General features: G+C 43.5%; 1 protein-coding gene across 1 annotated transcript in view; it reads left to right on the top strand.

Annotated features, from left to right (window-relative positions):
- Positions 1-19023, top strand: part of LOC135459270 (zinc finger SWIM domain-containing protein 6-like) — a 311781-nt gene that overhangs the window by 229444 nt on the left and 63314 nt on the right. The gene's annotated exons all lie outside the window — the stretch shown is intronic.

The following is a 19023-nucleotide window of genomic DNA, read 5'->3' as shown; positions in this document are numbered from 1 at the left end:
CGTAGAAGTATAGGCTGGGCCATTATTGGTTTTGATTATTTTGGGGATTCCTAAAGTGTCAAAGGCCTGCACTAGATGTTTTTGTGCATCTGAGGCCTTTTCACCTGCATGGGCTGAGAAATAGGCTACTCCCGAGAAGGTATTTATGGAGACATGGACATATTTTAATCTTTCAAATTCTTCTATGTGGGTAACATCTATCTGCCACACCTTACTATTGTGGAGTCCTCTTGGGTTCACTCCTGAGCCCAATGATGATAGAGAGGACTCTTGACAGTTCAGGCATGTGGCCACAATCGCCTTGGCCTGATCTCGCCTTAGATGGAACTGACGGATCAGACCAGGAACATTCTGATGAAACTGCTAATGACTAATTTTGGCCTGTTGGAAGATGTTAGGTTGGCCAGCCAGCTGTAGTGGAGCGGCTAGGGCGTCTGCTCTGCTATTTCCTTCTGCTATAAACTCAGGGAGGTCAGTGTGTGACCTCACATGCATCATGAAAAATGGTTGCTCTTGGTGGGAAACCAGATGGATAAGTTTTGAGAGCAATCTAAAGACAGCCGGGTTAGAGACTTCTTTTAAAATGGCATTCTCCTCTCTGGACACTATACCAGCAACATAGGCCAAATCAGTAATAATATTAATGGGTTCTGAGAATCTCTCAAAAGCCCTGACGACTGTGTCCAACTCAGCCACTTGAGGGGAGCCCTCAACCATCTTAATATGGGCTTCCCACTGCTGAGTTTGAGGATCTTTCCAAGTCACTACAGACTTGTGGGACCCTCTGGACACTTTGGTGAAAACTGTCAAGGCTTTGAGTGGTCGACAACTTTGTTTCTCTTTTGGGATCAGATTAAATTCTGTATTAAATAATTTGTGGCCAGAATGATGAATTGAAATTTTCTCTGGATAGCTATCCAGAGCGAACTGCAGGTTCTCATTATCTCAGAGCAACTGCTCCAAAGTCTATTTGGTTAATCTCCCAGTCGATATTTTGATGGGAATGTGAATGCATGTGAAATCACATCCTGCCAGCAGTCACATCCGGATCCTAGCCTTACTTATCAGCTGGGATATCAGCTCTTGCGGCCGATTGATACTTTTGGACAGGTGATGATCAAGGAACACCCACTCTATGATTAAGAGAGGATCCTTTTGGTTCCTGTCCCACTGGAAAATGAGCCCGTGGAGGTGCGGCAACTTACCTAAGATGATGAAGTTAAAAGGGAGTTCAAGCTGGCAACTGTGGGCCTGCCAGTCTGCCAATGCTGATTGCACCTTCTTGAGAGCTAGTCAAGCCTCCTGTGTCAGGACCCTCAGAGAGTCCAGCTCCTCCCTCCCCTTTAGCAAGTTGAAGAGAGGAGATAGATCCTCCGTGGTAAGCCCCAGCCAGGGCCTGACCCAGTTCAATGACCCACACAGTTGATGAAGATCCCGTAGGGTCTCGGGCTTGTAGTTGATGGCAATCTTTTGCGAGGTGATGGTCTTGTTAGCTATTTCAAGTCTCAGATACTTCCAAGGCGGCAGCTTCCGTACCTGCTGCAGCTCAAATTTGGCCTCCGACAAGGCAGTAATAGTGTCCTTAAGCACCAAGCTGAGTAAATTGTTGTTGGGGGCACACACAAGCACGTCATCCATATAATGTAAAATAACGCACTCCCCCGCTTTGGCATGCACTGGGGACAGAATCCGAGCAACATACCACTGGCAAATGGTGGGACTATTTTTCATTTCTTGTGGAAGAACATGCCAGTAGTAGCTCTTCATGGAAGCTTCTTTATTGATGGAAGGTACAGAGAAGGCAAAATGTGCAGCATTGTCTGGGTGCAGGGAAATTCGATAGAAACAATCTTTGATGCCTATCACTGCCAATTTCCAGTCTTGGGGGAGCATTGACGGGAACGGCATCCCTGGTTGGAGAGACCCCATGTCCTCGATCACATAATTTATTCTTCACAAATCATGGAGGAGATGCCACTTGCCCTTCCCCGGCTTTCTGATGACAAACACTGGGAAATTCCAAGGGCTGTTTGTTTCTATGATTTTTCCTCTTGCCAATTGGTCCTCCACTATTTGGGTGAGCACACTTAATTTTTGTTTGTTTAGCGGTCACCGTTCTACCCAGACAGGTGTATCAGTTAGCCAATTCAATTTCTGGATAGGGCGCTCCTCAGTGACCACTATTAAAAATCCTGGGGAGCCCTTGGGATTTCAAGTTTGGCTCCCCATTGGGACATGGTGGCTCTCCCCCATAGGGGGAACTTGGAATTTAAAACAAATGGGCATATAGAAGCCAATTGTCCATTCAGTCCCTCAATTTGTACAATGCTTTTTGATATTTTTGCCAATTGAGTCCCCCCGACACCTAAAACCTTACTTGACATGTTTTGCAGCTCCCATTGGGATGGTCATTTGTGTGGGGGAATGACCGTCACATCTGCCCCTGTGTCCATCATCCCTTGTAATTGGATGGAATGCCCCCCGCATTTAAGGCCACACCAAACAAAGGGCTTGTCCTCTCCTACAATCTTGGTGAAATAAACAGAGAGGTCCAGGTCATCAAAAAGGGCATGTGGCATTGGAATGGCCTGAGCGATTACCTGGCCCTTTGGTAGGAAGAGGGGGGGATGGGCACAGTGCACCATGAGAATTACCTGCCCTGGGTCGGGTGATAGAACCCCTGGAGTGATCTCGATCTTGGGGGGGGTGTACTTGGGTGTCCTTAACGACAAGGTACTGACTGGGACTGACATAAGATTAGGCGGGAAAATAGTAGTAAACAACTTCAGGGCAAAACCACTGGGGAAACCAAATGGGGTACATGGAACAAACCATTATAAACTCACAATAAGGAACACCTTAAGATTACAAGAGAAAAACAATCTACCACAAAAAATCTTATAATTTAATACATGAAATGAAATTGAATCCAAGCAAGAATAACATGCTTTATTTAGAAAGGAAAAGTCAAAAGCAAAATTCAAGTTTTCCCCTGTTAAAGGTTAAAGATGAGAATGATTGATTGCATGTTGTCTGGTGGGGCTAAGACTCGGTATAACCTGTTTAGCATAGATTATGTTTATTCAAAATGAAGCATTAGACTAATAAAACACTAGCTGTCTGTGGTTTATATAATAGAATTTTGTGATGGAAAGCCTTATTGTCAGAGTAGGCAAAGCTCTGTCAGAGAGTGTAGATATAATTACTTTGCCTTCAAGCATATAAATCCTTTTAGTGTGTAATTTTTAGGATACCTTGGTTTTCTGGGGAATGATGCTTTTTGCCAAGTTGGACATGTACACAGCAAAATTTTATCTCATCAAAATGAAAACCAGAGCATCTTATGCTTCATTGCCATTGTTTATGTGGGTTGAGCTGGTAGGTGGTGGGAGAGGTAGAAATGTGTTGTCCATCTGTTACCTGTAGCAGTCTTAGCACATGCTTACAATAAATATAAAAGCTTTTGTTAAATTTTTAGCAGCTCCTCTTCTTGTTTCATCAGTTCCATACTGTCATTTTCTTGACAGCACCTATCTGAAGGTGGAATCTCTCTGCCTGAAGCATCAAATAAGCAATACTTTAGATTAATCTAATTTATTCGTTTGCCTCTGTTTAATCAGAATTGTAGTTGCCACTCCCAAAAAGCTGCAGTGCAACCTGCAGCCTCAACACTTTCTCAGCTGTTGTATTTGCAGTCTGAGGCCGACCTTGTTGTTTCAGTCCTGAACTGCTCTTCCCTCTCTAACAGTATCAAAATATGTACCTTGATTTCCATTGCAAATGTATTTCAATCACTTCAGGTGTGCAGTAGGCTAAGGGTAGAAATAAACTTGGTTCTTCCACCTCCAGCTTGTGTTTATGTTGCTAACCTGTCCATTTCTTCCCCACACAAGTGCTTCCTTCCACTGGTGCTTAACAAGTTCCCTGAAAATTTCTGTTAATTGAATGAATCTTTCCAACTCGAAACCTACCTTGTGTGAAAATTAGAAGCTGCTGCCATGTTTTGGCCAGGATTTTACTTTGAGTTTCATTCTAGTTAAACACATTTCTTTATTAAGGTGAAACATGCATGTGAATCTGTAAAAGTTGAAGGAAGTTTTAAGGGAGACCAGAGTTAGTTACGATAGCTAACGACAGAAGGAAGAGTGGGATGTCCCTGATGACCCTTGATCTATGTTAGTAGTGGCAGAGAACTCAGACACTGGGCTTAAGGGGGCAATGGTATCACTATGTTCTAAAATAATGTTGGTTTCCTATCTTGTCATCTTCTAAGATGTTGGAGAAACATCAATAAAGGGAGTGGACCAGTCCTTTGCATATTCAATTTTTTGTATTATCTGTTCAGAGTAATTTGGAGTGCCATATATGTATCTTGTTTTTAAAAAAGAAAAATCTCATTTATTTCACAGATGGGCAGCATTGTAGTTATAGAGATCTTTAAGACCGGTAAAGTATGTAAATATAGATTCTGCTTAATAAAGGCTGTCTTGCTTGCACTGCTATACTGTCTACCAACATCTAGGCATATAGCCACTCTCCGTTCTACTTTGGCATAGGTTTTTAAACTTACTTAAATAACTTCAACTTTGCTCCTTGACTGGGTAACCTGAGCCTTTTATTAGAACTTTACTGATGCTTCCTGCCTGACATTGGGCATTGGCCAAGAATACCAGAAAGACACATTGGGCTCTGATCAGAGTTTGTGCTGAAGTTTATGGTAAATTGTGTTGACTTCAGTAGAAGTCAAATTGGGTCAATCAGTTAACCTTCTTTGTACTCCAGAGAGGGAAAAATGGTCCATGCAATCTTACTACAGCAGTAATTCATTAATAGTCATCCATCAAAAATTAAGTAAAAGTTACTTGTTCTCTATGAAAATGAAAAAAAAATTCTTAATAAAAGGGAAAAATTGACTTTGTGCCTAGCCCAGGGATCATGATGACTGCAAGCCTCTGCTTTGCAATTAAATGTTGAGCACTGCCAGATGCCAGACTTTGAGAAGCTGAATTTTGTTGGCAAATGGCATCTGCAAGCTAATTGGTGTTTTCTGCAAGCTTCTGGTTGTGAAATGAAATTAGAAGCCCTTTAGCTACATGGATAATACAGGACCTGAATACAAATGTCATATGTGACCTTCAGGACTGACAGTGAAACAGTAGTGTTTCCACTTGAACAGCCATTATACATCATGTAAATATGGGGATTACATTTAAACTAAAAGCCCCATTTGCCCTTTACTGCAATTTAAATGTAGTTTTAGCGAAAGTTAAGGGAAAAATTAAATGAGAAAAATGTCGATATTTTTAAAGCTGTAATGCAAAACAACCTTCAATTGCTTTTCATGTGCCACAAAGGTATCATTATATTTGTCGACCCTAAACCAAGCCTTAATTGGAGCACCTATTGTTATCAAAGCAGGGCTGCTCTGTCAAATGAAATCTGAGATGCTTAACCTGATGAAAATAATCAAGTAGAAGAATCTAAGATAAGTATCTACTACTTGGTGGAGTGAGACTGTCAGCTTGTCAACACATAGATTAGAGGATCAGATTTTTTTCCTGAACTACCATTTTCAATATCTTTATCTTCTTCCTTGCCTTTGAAATGAAGAAATTTCACATTATTTGCATATTTCAAAACAAACATTTCTGGTAGATTTCCTCCATTCATATATTTAAGAAGAAATTTGACTTTTAAAGTGTAAAGAGGTTGACTCTTGAGCAGTATGCCTTCAGGTCAGTTTAGCAGCTTATCTGCCAAATCTTTGCCTCACTACCAGGATGTTGATTTGAGGTTGGTGTGCCAGATGGGTTTTAGCTTAATTCAACACCAAAAAACAGCCCATGATGCCCCTCTCAGCCCATCACTGATAGCTTACAAAATAGGGCATTGTTCGAGGTTGTTTGACCACATTCCAGGACTGGGCATCCTGCAACAACTTATCATCAGGTGAAGAGAAAAAAATTGAAAACCTTACAAAAAACACTTTCCTCCTCCCCACCCCCAGAATTTCCCAATCCGATACATTCTCCCAAATCACCAACTGCCCAGCCTGGCACCACCCTTTAGTATACTCAAACTTCAGTTCATGAAGAGGAGAGGAGTCCTTCTTGTTCCATAATCTTTCCCTGGAAACACGCTGAAACCTCTGTGCTTCCAATGTCACTCGGCACCGCCCGGAAAAGTCCTTTTGCCGCTTGTGACATCTTCCTTCCATGCCCAGTGCTCTCACCACTGTGCATGGACCAGAGCTGCTTCTAGGGTTGTCTTTCAAGGATGCCTTGTCTCACTCCAAAAAGGCACAGTCTCTGCTTTGGGACATCTGTCCCCCCCATATTTTTCCAACCCCCTGGGGCCGAGGGGTCCCCACAATGAACCCTCCTGGTTCTGAGGCACTGCCTCCCCCTAAGTGCAGTCTCTGTGTCACAGGAACAAACTGAGTCCATGGCTACAAGAAAAGTCCAGCCAAAAGGCCACTCCAATCATCTCTCCCCACTCAGTCGTCTCCACAATCCTTCGGGCCAGGTTCTTGTCTCATCTCATCTCTTATCTCCCTTCTTATTCAACTCCGAGGAGGATCAGCATTTTTGCAAGGCCCCAGTCATGAAAGAAAGGGGTTAAAACTTCAGTCTCTGTCTGTCCTGGAATGCTGGTACTCCCACACGCGCTGCTGCTCCGGCTGGCCAGGCTGCACTCTTCCTCCCCCTTTCTCCTCCTGTGCCGGCTGCTATCACATTCAGACGCCGGCTCTCCTCTCTCTCTCCTGGGGGGGGGGGAATGGCTGCCCGAGGGCTGTCTCTTGGGGCTGCTCTTCCACCCTTCCATCCTCGAGGGCCTTCTCACCCCCCATCTCTGTCCAGGCCCCGGGCCTACCGCATGGCTGCCCCTCCCCCGCCCAGCAGCAGCGGCTGGACAGGGGAGGGAGATCTGACCTCTTCGCCTCGAAGTCCCAAGAGGCCTCTCAGGGCTGAAGCTCTGCTTTTTAACCCCTGTGTATTCTTGGAGGTGTGTCCGAACCGCACTGGTCACACCAGGTGCCAATATCAAACTCCAAGCATCCATTGGTTTGACCACAGCATCCCAGAATTCCCACTTCTTCCTGGTCAAATAACCACAGGGGTTGACACAGGATTTTTTCAGGAGCAACACAAATTCCTGCTTGAGTTACAGCAGCAATGACAAGGGCTAAGGCATCCTCCATAACCTCCTGTTTTTCTGCTGCAATAAGAATGTCATCCATGTAATGGTATAATAAAGCAGCAGGCATCTTTTGGCGAATGGGGCTGAGTACCCTCACAACAAACCACTGGCAAATAGTAGGGGTATTTTTCATTTTTTGAGGAAGAACAATCCAGTGATATTTTTGCAAGGATGCTTGCAAAGATGTTTGGGACAGAAAAGGCAAATTTAGGAGCATCATCAGGATGCAAAAGGATGTCAAAAAACCAGTCTTTTAGGTCAATGACTGTTGAGTGCCAATCTCGAGGGATTATTGTGGGAGATGGGAGTCTAGGCTGCAAGGCTCCCATGTCCTCTATTACAGAGTTAATTTTGCGGAGGTCTTGGAACAGGCATTACTTGACAGTGTGTTTTTTAATTATAAACACATGTATTCCAGGGACTGGTAGAGGGGGCTACATGTCCCTTCTGGAGTTGTTCTTTAACAAGGTCATTGAGTGTGTGCAATTTAGGTAGTGGCAGGAGCCATTGATCAACCCAGACAGGAGTATCAGTCTTCCAGGTCAATTTCAGGGTGTCATGTGCCACAATGGCCCCTATCAAAAATCAGACTGAATTTTGAAACCTTAGGGAAAAAGTACATCTCATCCCCATAACACCATGGGTACAGGTAAGACAAATGGCTTTACAGAAGCTATGTGACCTTCTGGTCCCATCACCTGAGTTAGGTGGTGACTTTGATTACTGGGACTGCTTCCCCCAATCCTAGTGAGGGCTTGGGGCACCTCCATGAAGGCTCAAGTGGGGGGCCATTTGGCTTGAGAGATAACAGGACATCAGGTCCAGTATCTAAAATACCAGTGAGTGTTATCTGTTGCCCCTGTAACAACAAGGTACATTTGCAGGTAGGGCGTTTATCTGAAATTGTCTGCACCCATAATATTTGTGGAGTCCCCATAGAGCCAAATCCTCCCACCCTTGTTTTGCATTTTTCTGCAGGGGATGGCGAATTGTGTAAAAAAGGAATTAGCTGCACAATGCGGGTCCCTTGATGGATAGCACAGGCTGGAAAAGAGGTCTAAGCCATAATTTTTATTTCATCAGTAGAGTCTGAGTCTATGACCCCAGGGAGAACAAAGAATCCTGAAAGTGTGGTCGAAGATCTCCCTAATAGTAAGCCACTTTTCTGGGGCTCAGGTGGTCCAAAAATTCCTGTAGGGAGTAAATTAAGAGAAGAATCAAGTAACATAACTATGACGGAGGTTGCTAGGTCCAGGCCTGCACTGCCTGCGGTTGCTGGGCGAAGACTTTTGGAGAGCCTCAGTGGGGTGTCTGTGGTGGTGGCATCTGTGGAGTTGGCATCTGTGAGGGCGACTGAGGCATTTGTGTCAGAGTGCAGCACCATCGTCCTGCACTCTGGTACCGGTTTCCCTGAATTGGACAGCCTTCAGAATCATACATAGAGTGACACCGGTTAGCGAAATGAGGCCCTTTACAGCACCGTGGGCATACATCAGGGGCTTGTGGCTTAGCTCCTTTCAGAGCAGGACAGTCTCTTTAAAGTGTCTGGGTTTACCACAGTCAAAACAAACTTGTGAAGTCCCAGGGAGACCTCTCATGGCTGCAAAGGCTGCAGCCATGGTTACATATTCATGCTCTACTGTGCTAATGTGATTGCACACTTCAATCATTTGGACTAAAGTTGGGTTTTCAATAGGCAAAGACTTAAAGAGTTTTTTATAGTCTGCATTTACGTTCTCAACAGTAAGTAAGCAAAATTTCACAAGCCTCAGTATTATCAATTTGGCCCTCAAGTGCTTGGTTAAGGCGATCGATAAAATGAATGTACATTTTGTGAAGGTCTTGCATGATAGTTGTAAGTGCTTTTTGTGGCTTCTGCAAATCAGGGATCTTAAGGAAAGCATGGTGAGCTGTGTCCCAGATTCCCTCAAGGGCTTGCTTGGGACAGTCCCAGGACTTGGACAGCAGGGTCTCTGTATCGTCCAGTTCCCAAGAGCTGACTTAGTGTTAGCCCTGCCAGAGCCTGATTAGCATGACCCACTTAAGAAACAAGCAAAGCCTGTACCCCCTTTTGCCATTCCACATTCCATAAAGTATATTGAGTGGGGGTTAATAGCACCTGGGCAAGCGTTTTTAAATAATGGGGGGTCATTATGTGGGCAGCAAACACAGAGGATAGCAAGCTCGCAAAATACGGAGAGCCTATACCATGCTCTGTCACTGTCCTTTGGAGATCTTTGATAACTGAAAAGGGCAGCATTTCCCATTGTGCAGTTCGCTTTCGCGTTTCTGAGTAAATTACTGGAGCTGCAATTCTTGCGGCAATGTCTAACTCCCCCTCCCTCAGCACTTGCTGCTTCAAGTGAAACCCAGTTGTCATTTGGATTAGAGGGGTATAGGTTTGGCTCCTTTTCAGGATCAACAGGTCCAGGGTCTAAATGATCTCCCTCCTCCTTGCTGTCATCTGGGTAGTAGCTAGCAGCAAAAAGCCCTTACGGATCGTGAGGGGTCCCTCTCCCTTTTATTTGCAAGGGGAGGGGCCGAGGGGGTTGAAGGCTGTGCTGGGAGAGAAGCAGTCTCTTCAGGTTGTAAAGAACCCAGAGGCTCAGCAGAGGGGAGGCAAGAGGCATCCCCTTTGTTTTTAGCATGGGATTTTTCTTAAACATTCAGGGTTTCAAAAATTACTTTCCACGAGAGAAGCATTTCTGCAGCTGCTTTATCCCCTTCCATTGCATAGTTCTACAGTTTCGCTCCCACCTCGTCCCACAAATCTGTTGTAAAGATTGTGGATGGAGTAGCTCCCTGCAGCTTTGAAACTGTCCATTTGAGCATAATTTTTAAGTCATGCCCAGGCAAAGACTTGCCATGCTCATCAAGCAAGTTAGTCATAAGTTCAAAAATGTCTCTTTCCTGGGCAGATATCCCCTGTCCCATCATCCCCTGCAGGCTCATCTTCTTTCCAAGGGATTACTCGGGAATGGCTGGCTTCCTGCTGTCCCACAGCGGCTCCTTAGTTCCCGCAGGGCGTCGACGACAGCCACTCAACTAGAGCTGATAATCTCTTCCTCACACAGGGCACCAATTAACAGCAATTGATAAAGAGACAGGGCATTACTTGGGCCATATGCAAGAAGAAGCTGTTTATTCTTTGTATAGCAGGGTTTATATAGTTTTACAGCACCAGCTAAAATTTTCCACTACCAAACAATAACTACATCACTCACGTCTCTTAACTATGTTGCTTAACCACAGTTCTGCAGGTGCAGTTCTACCTGGCTACTCTAAAACAAAGAAAAACATTCCTTTTTGCTTCCCCCCTCACACTCCTATTCATTGTTGCTATGGTTTCCATCCCACCAAGGTTAGCACATCTATGTTGGTTTCAGCCCTGCTCTCTAGCTGAAACCCCATACAGGTTTAGAGCTCTGAGGGGCAGGAGCCCGAGCTCTAGCCTGAGGCAAGAGGCGGTGAACTTCGACCCTTTGTATAACAAAGGACACAGGGACCTGTGGCTAAGACAGAGGACTGGACACTGAGAGACACAGCAGGAACTGAGGACCCCCAGACTTTCCCACGCTTAGATCATGAGGGTACGAAAGCCCAGGGGTTCCTTTGTTTGGGGTCCCCCCTCAGAGGCACCTAGCTGTTATTTTTTTATTTAATATTGCACCAAGATTAAACTATTTGAAAGATCTGGATGTCAGAGACTGCTATGGGAAACCTGGGGTTGAGCCAGTAAGGAAACCTGGTCCAACTCTATGAATATGGAGGGTGTAGCTGCAAAGGGGCTTCGGTTCCAGCTCAGGTAGTGTGAGGATGAGTACCAGAGTGGCTCCTGGATGATCAGACAGGGAAGTTTCCTTAATACTGCAATGGATGGCTCCAAGCTCTTCAGAATGGATAGGAGAGGATGTAAAGGTGGTGGGGTGGTTCTGTACATTAAAGAGTATTTTAACTGTATAGAGCTCAAGGATAGTGACAGTAAGGTCAAGTGCCTACAGGTAAGAATCATGGGGAAGGCCAACAAGGCAGAGATCCTGGTGGGAATCTGTTATAGACCACCCAACCAGGATGAAGAGGTGGATGAACTATTCTAGAAGCAACTGGTTGATGTTTCACTATTGTCAGCCCTTGTTCTTGTGGGAGATTTTAACCTGCCGGATGTCTGCTGTAAACTCAACACAGTGGAGAAGAGGCAGTCTAGGAGGTTCCTGGAGTGTGTGGAAGAGAGCTTCCTGATACAGCTGGTGAGTGAGCCTACCAGGGGTGGGGCCATGCTAGACCTGCCGTTTGTGAACAGAGAAGGGCTGGTGGAAGATGTGGTGGTCAGAGGCTGTCTTGGGCACAGTGACCATGAAATTATTTGATTACTGGTAAACTAAGGAAGGGGATCAACAAAACCTCGACCTTGGATTTACGGAGGGCGGACTTTGGCGTATGCAGGACACTGGTTCAGAGAGTACCCTGGGAAAGAGTCCTTAATAAGAAAGGGAGCCAGGAAGGCTGAACATTCTTTAAGAAAGAACTCTTGAAGGTGCAGGCTGTTCCTAGGTGTCAAAAAGACAAGCCTGAGGGGAAGAAGACTGACCTGTCTGAACAGGGGGCTTTTGCAGAAACTCAGGGAAAAAAAGAGGGTTTATGACCTCTGGAAGAAGGGGAATGAAACTCAGGAAATGTTTAACAATGTTGTTAGGTCATGTAGATAGAAAATTAGAAAGGTAAAGGCTCAACTAGAACTCAATCTGGCCACTGCTATGAAAGATAGTAAAAAGTGTTTTTATAAATATGTCAGCAACAAAAGGAGGGCCAAGGAAAATTGCTATCCCTCATTGGTCACAAGGGGGAACATTGTCACCAAGGATGAGGAAAAGGCTGAGTTACTTAATGCCTTATTTGCCTCAGTCTTTAACAATAAGACTAGTTATCCACAGGCAGCCAGACCTCTTAGCTAATAGACAGGGACAGGGAGCAGAATAGATCTTCTGCAATCCAGGGGGAGGTAGTTAGTGATCTGCTGAGACACTTAGACACTCACAAGTCTATGGGGCCAGATAGGATTCATCCGAGGGTGCTGAGGGAGCTGGTGGAAGATCTTGCTAAGCCACTCTCCATCATTTATCATCAGTCCTGGCTAACCATGGAGGTCCAAGGTGACTGGAGGTTGGCCAGTGTGACGCCCATCTACAAGAAGGGTCAGAAGGAGGATCCGGGGCCTTTCAGCCTGACCTTGGTACCCAGGAAGGTTATGGAACAGATCATCTTGAGTGTAATCATACAACACATACAGGACAACCAGAGGACCAGGCCCAGCCAGCATGGGTTTAGGGAAAGGTAGGCCCTGTTTGACGAACCCGATCTCCTTTTATGACCAGGTGACCTGCCTAGTGGATAAAGGGAAGGCTATGGATGTGTCTACCTGGACTTCAGTAAAGCCCTTCATACTGTCTCCTACAGTATTCTCTTTGACAAGCTGGCAGCCCATGGCTTGGACAGGTGCACTCTTTCCTGGGTTCAGAACTGTCTGGAACCAGAGAACCCAGAGAATGGTGCTAAATAGTGCCAGATTCAGTTGGTGGTTGGTCACTAGTGGAGTTCCCCAGGGTTCAATATTGCAGCTAGCCCTATTTAATAGTTTTATTGATGATTTGGACAAGGGGGTCAAGTGCGCCCTCATTAAGTTTGCAAACAACACTAAGTTGGGTGGGAGAATTGATCTGCTGGAGGGTAGGAAGGGTCTGCAGAGGGATCTGGACAGGCTGGATGGATGGCTTGAGAACAACGGTATGAGGTTCAAACAAGCCCAGTACCAAGTCCCGTACTTGGGTCACAACAATGCCATGCAGTGTTGCAGGCTAGAGGCAGATTGGCTGGAAAGCAGCCAGTTGGAAAAGGACCTGGGGGTGCTAGTTGACAGCTGGCTGAACATGAGCCAGTGTGTGCCTAGGTGGCCAAGAATGCTGATGGCACCCTGGCCTGTATCAGAAATAGTGTGGCCAGCAGGACCAGGGAAGTGATTGTCCCCTCTGCACTAGTGAGGCCACACCTCAAGTACTGTGTCCAGTTCTGGGCCTCTCACTGCAAGACAGGCATTGAGGTGCTGCAGCATGTCCGGAGAAGGGCAATGAAGCTGGTGAAGGGTCTAGGGAGTAAGTCTTTTGAGGAACAGGTGAGGGTGTTTATCCTGTAGAAAGGAGATTCAGTGCAGATTGTCTCACTCTTTAAAACTACCTGAATGGACATTGTAGCCAGGTGGAGGTAGGCCTTTTCTCCCAGGCAGACATAGTGACAGGACAACAGGGAATGGCTGTTGCCAAGGGAGGTTCAGGTTGGACATCAGGAATAATTTTTTCACTGAAAGAGTGTAAAGCATTGGAATGGGCTGCCCAGGGAGGTTGTGGAGTCACCATCCCTGGAGGTGTTCAAGAAACAAATGAACGTGGCACTTAGTGCTATGGTCTAGTTGATATGGTAGAGATTGATCAAAGGTTGGACTTGATCTTGGAGGTCTTTTCCAACCTAAATGATTCTGTGATTCTTGTTAAGATCAGCACTTAGGTGCTTTGCCTATCTTTGGTACTTCATAAAATCAACTATTCAATTGGAGCATTCTCCAGTGGGGCTTCTCAGTATGCTTTGTTCTGTTGGAGATTTCTCCATTCCTGGAGGAGGGAGGTGGATTTGCCAGTCATTCTGAAGGCATTTTACCTCCTTTTCAAGAAGCAATAAATATCATACACTACTTCTTTGAGGTTTCCAAGTGACTGTTGCACTTTAAGAGGCTCCCACTTTAAAATCCTTTGCTGACACTACTTTTTTACAGGAATCATAGTTTCTGTCTCTTATTATTGTTTCTTTTCTGGCACTTCCAGTGCTGGAAAATGATGCTTTTGTAATAAAATTGATTAGGCTCAAATGGGGCACAGAGGCAAGTTTGCAGCGAGTGCTGAAGCCAATTTGTCTGTTGCATAAAGGGAATGATCTCGTTTACCTGGATCCACTTTCTTTGAAATAATCAAATGTTACCAACCTTGGAGTTTTTGGATTTTTAGTTTTTTTAAGAGACATGCATTAACATGCAAACCATTCTGTGACTATGATTCTATGATTAATGGGAAGAGCAAAGGCATGTCAAATATGCATCAGTTTCTTGCATATTTTAATTTTGCAAATAAATAGATTGATCTTAAGTATACAGCAAAATTCTAAGGCTAAGGCCAAGTTTCAGACACTGATTACACTGGTATTGTAAATGAGGAAATGCTAATCCAAACCAGGGCTATTACAGTAGCCCTGAAAAGATAGCATAAGATTTCTAGGAAAAGCATATTTCTTCAGAAGACTGCAATCTGTAACAAGAACTGTAGGCTGGATTTTCAGTCATGCTCAGTGTCCTAACCCCCATTAAAATTGTTTCCACCATCACCCTCCCATTTACTGAGATAAGAGTAAAATATGAAAAGTGAGCAATGCTTAATCTCTTTGGAGAGTCTGTATACATTCTTTGCACTTTCTTTAACTTCATCGATGCATGCATACACAAGATGTATAATTATTACAACATCTACTTTTACAGTGACTAAATTCTTCTTAATGTTTCTCAATTTGCATGTTTAAATCCTGACCAGTGTAAAAGCATGCTGTTCCTTTCTCCCATGTGAATTCAGAGGTATGGATATCTACAGAGAAATACAAAAGTACTGATGTTCCCTCTGTATGTACAAGGCATGCATTCAATGTGTAAAGCAGTAATGTAACCTATTTCTTTGTAGTGTGAGGTCCACTAAAGATGAGTGACAATCATGCATTTTCAAAGAGGGCCATTTGAACAAAAGGTCTGTTTTGGCAAAGCTGGCTTTTTCCAGGTCGAAAGGATTAGTGTTTTTTAACCAAAATAGGCAATTCCTCACTCCATTATGAGAGTTCTAATATTCATTCCCTTGTGAAATTAATATCAAATTGCAGTCACAGCATGACTTGTCTTCCAGTTATCTTCTGGGGAGGGGAAATTTTGTATATTGGTTTGTGAGATTTTGCCACTGCTGTGAGGAGCTTCACATCGGAAAGACATGGGTCACAGTCAATGGATCCAAATCAGAACCATACTTTTGGTTTAGTTCTGGGGGAAGGAAGGAGAGAAGTGGATGTGTCAGCCTTCTGAGATCTGGTATAAAAAGATATTTAGTGCCTGTGGAAAAAGAAACAAAAATGTGAGCTGTGTTATAAAACCAGAATATGTAAAACCAAACATATTCTCTGTTTTGTTTTTTCGAGTTTTTTTCCATTTAATGAGGCATTTGTTCATATTGCAGGTGACATCATTAAATCTAGTTAAACAGGTAAACTTACTTGAGAATGCCAGGAATGTATTTTGGCAAACTTCTTTTGAGTATAGGCTGTTGCCAACAGAAGTTACCAGGCTGAGGTCACAAGAAAGGGATTTAGATATGTTCCCCAATAATTAATTACAACTAGCTGCTGTTCATTTTTCCATAAGCCTTATCTGTAGTATGGGGTGAGTATGATCAGTAGTTTCCCCATATAGGAGTCATTAGGCAGAAAACAGAGAATCTTTTGAGGGCATTTTAAGCTTTCAGATTGGTGGTGACAGCTTCTCTAGAGCAGCATCAGAGTGAAATAGGAAGAACATCCTCCAGGCTCCTTCCTTAAGTGGTTTGTGTGGGGTTTATTAGAAATACACTTGTTCTTGTACTCCTTTGCATAAAAATAGCATGGATTTCTGAGTCTTCCTCTTTAAATTAATGATGTTTTTAAAGGATTTTGGTACTTTGGAGTATCTCTTCCCTTTTCTGCCTCTTAGATGTACCACATGCATAGTGAAGCTTCTGAAGAAGGCAAGTGAATTCCTTCGCTTCTAGTGGTGTTTCTGAGACACAGAAAAAGGCTACTCATTTTGTAGGGGCAATTGTAATCAGTAGTGTGCACTCCATCTTGCTGGATGATTAAAATACTTGCTGCATGTGGTTAAGATATTCCACTTTGCTTTTGCTTCAGTCTGAAATCACTGGGAATCTGGTTACAAAGTATTAAATTGGCTTTTAAAAATTTTTTTAGATGCTGAGAGGTACAGTGACTCCTTAGTACCCTAAAGTAATAATTCACTTATAAAATAAATAAGCCCAAGATAACTATTCGACAAGGCTTTCCAATATGTCTCATCTTCTGTTTTGTTTTTTATGTTGCAAGAAATGTAGTCCTTTGTCTAGGGCAGTACTGAATGCACTGATGCTTAATAAGAAGAAGCAGTTGTAATGCCATTCAGAATGACTTGGACAAGCTCAGGAAGTGGGCCCATGAGAACATCATGAGGTTCAACAAGGCCAAGCATGAGGTTCTGCATCTGGGTTGGGGCAACCCCTGGTTTCAATATAGGCTGAAGGATGAAAGAATTGAAAGCAGCCCTGCAGAGAAGGACTTGAGGGTGCTGGTGGATGAGATGCTGGACATGAGCCAGCAATGTGTGCTTGCAGCCCAGAATGCCAATCGTGTCCTGGGCTGCATCCAAACCAGTGTGGGCAGCAGGGCAAGGGAGGTGATTCTCCCCCTCTACTCAGCTCTGGTGAAGCCCCACCTGCAGTGCTGCCACCAAATCTGGAATCCCTGTTACAAATGGAGAGGGGAGAGTTCAGACAAATCCCTGCCTTTCTAGGTTTCTGGCAGTAGACAGCAGCTTTATTGAGGTGGCCAGCACCCCAAAACCCACTCTCGCTCACAAGTTCTTAATAATGACTGATCAGGACTATTACAACATGAATTATTTATTTGAACAGGCCAAGGAAAACAGACATAAGACTTAAACAGATTACTTACTACACAGGATAACACAGAGAACTACTAGTAGATAAAAATACAGTGCACGATAATAGTAATAAGGGTACCTTATGTTACAGCTAGTGAAGAAATAGTATAGATTAGGAATCAATGTCACTTACCAATGAATGATAGCAGTGTGCAGGGAATCTCCCAGTTTCTCTCAGTCCCAGGGAAGTAACTCAATTCTAACATCTTAACATCAAGGAGAACTCTCTACACACTCAGAGAGTGTATAAGAGATTTCTGGTTTCATGAAAATCAGTGGTCTTTTATAGTTGTAAAAATGCCTGTGCTCTGCAGTCATTAATTTTAGGTTTTCCTTTCTCACCATTCAAGCCATTGCTGGTTAAGGAGGTTCTCAGCTAATTCATCACATGACAAATCACTCTGGTCTAACCTAGCCATATGTTATGGGGAGATAAGCTTCTGCTGTATCAGGGGTGAAAGGTCCTGCCACAGTCCCCAATACAGGAAGGACATCGACCTGTTGGAGCAGGTCTAGAGGGGAGTCACAAAGATGATCAGAGGGCTGAAGCACGTCTCCTATGAACACAGACTGAGAGAGTTGGGACTGTTGAGCCTGGAGAAGAGAGGGCTTCAAGGAGACCTTGTAGCAGCCTTCCAGTACTTAAAGGGGGCTTACAAAAAAGATGGGGACAAACTTTTTAGTAGGGCCTGTAATAATAGGACAAGTGGTAATGGTTTTAAACTGAAAGAGGGTAGATATAAGGAAGAAGTTTTTTACAATGAGAGTGATAAAATGCTGGCATAGGTTGCCCAGAGAGGTGGTGGATGTCCCATCCCTGGAAATATTCAAGGTAAGGTTGGATGGGGCTTTTAGCAACCTGATCTAGTTTTAAGATGCCCCTACTCATTGCTAGAAGGTTGGACTAGATGACCTTTAAAGGTTCCTTCCAATCCAAATCATTCTATGATTCTATTCTATAATTTGACTCTGGGGAGTGAAGTGTGTTGAACAGTGTGTCTAAAGGGAGTCATATGATTTGATTTTAAAATGAATTTTTTAAACAGTGTTTGCTTTATTTACTTCCATGGCGCTTAAAAAAACCAAAACCGAAAACTGAACCAAATAAAACCACAAAGACAAAATGTCCCCAAAATTCAATCAAAAAAACAGCAAGCTGCATGTTCTACTGTATGTAACTACTATGTAATAATAATGTGCATTAGTGTGGTGGCCCTCTGGTGTTCTGCACTATACCATAACATATTTTCTTGTGGTTTCAAGATTTCTTTGATATTGCTTCCTCATTCCATGTCAGCTTGAATAGCAGTGGACTTGAAGCCTTAAGGATGAAGCTCTGTTTTTCCACTGGTTCCTGTGATGTGGCATACCGACATACTGAGTTACTTTAGGAATGAATGTAATGTGATGATCTGTGTTTTGGGTATCTATTTTGCATTCTTAGTTAGCAAAAGAATGCTTGAATATGAGAATTCTAATTTCTTGGAAGAACCAGCAGCATTTTTATTCTTTTTTTTTCAGCCTGTCATGAAGATTAAATAATTTAAGCATATTCTTTTAATTTTATTCTTGGGGCCATCCTGTGCATGGCTAGGAGTTGAACTTTGATAATCTTAGTCCCTTCCAACTCAGAATATTCTGTGAAATCTCTAGTAGTATACAAGGCATGTTCTTAATGAGCAAATGAACAGTACTTTCAGATGTCTTCATGCTTATGTCAAAGTTCACCCTGTAGAAACAACTGATTTAGAGAAAAATCTTTCAATTTGAAAATTGTTGCTTAAGACCCTGATGTATTTATGCCTGACCTGCTCTATAGTATCAGGAAGCAGGTTCTAAAGTGATGGTACATGTGAAATGCCAGTGGAAATTAGCTTTCCCTTCAAGCTCTCTATACAAAACATGTCAGACAAATTCTTTAGTGAAACCAAATAACTGAAGTAGAGGCAGCAAAAATATCTTATTCCTATTACACTGCACAAATCTAGTGTTTACTGGATCTCTAC

This window comes from Zonotrichia leucophrys, chromosome W, assembly GCF_028769735.1.
Source record: "Zonotrichia leucophrys gambelii isolate GWCS_2022_RI chromosome W, RI_Zleu_2.0, whole genome shotgun sequence".
Taxonomy (NCBI): Eukaryota; Metazoa; Chordata; class Aves; order Passeriformes; family Passerellidae; genus Zonotrichia; species Zonotrichia leucophrys.
This window is presented reverse-complemented; position numbering and strand designations above follow the sequence as displayed.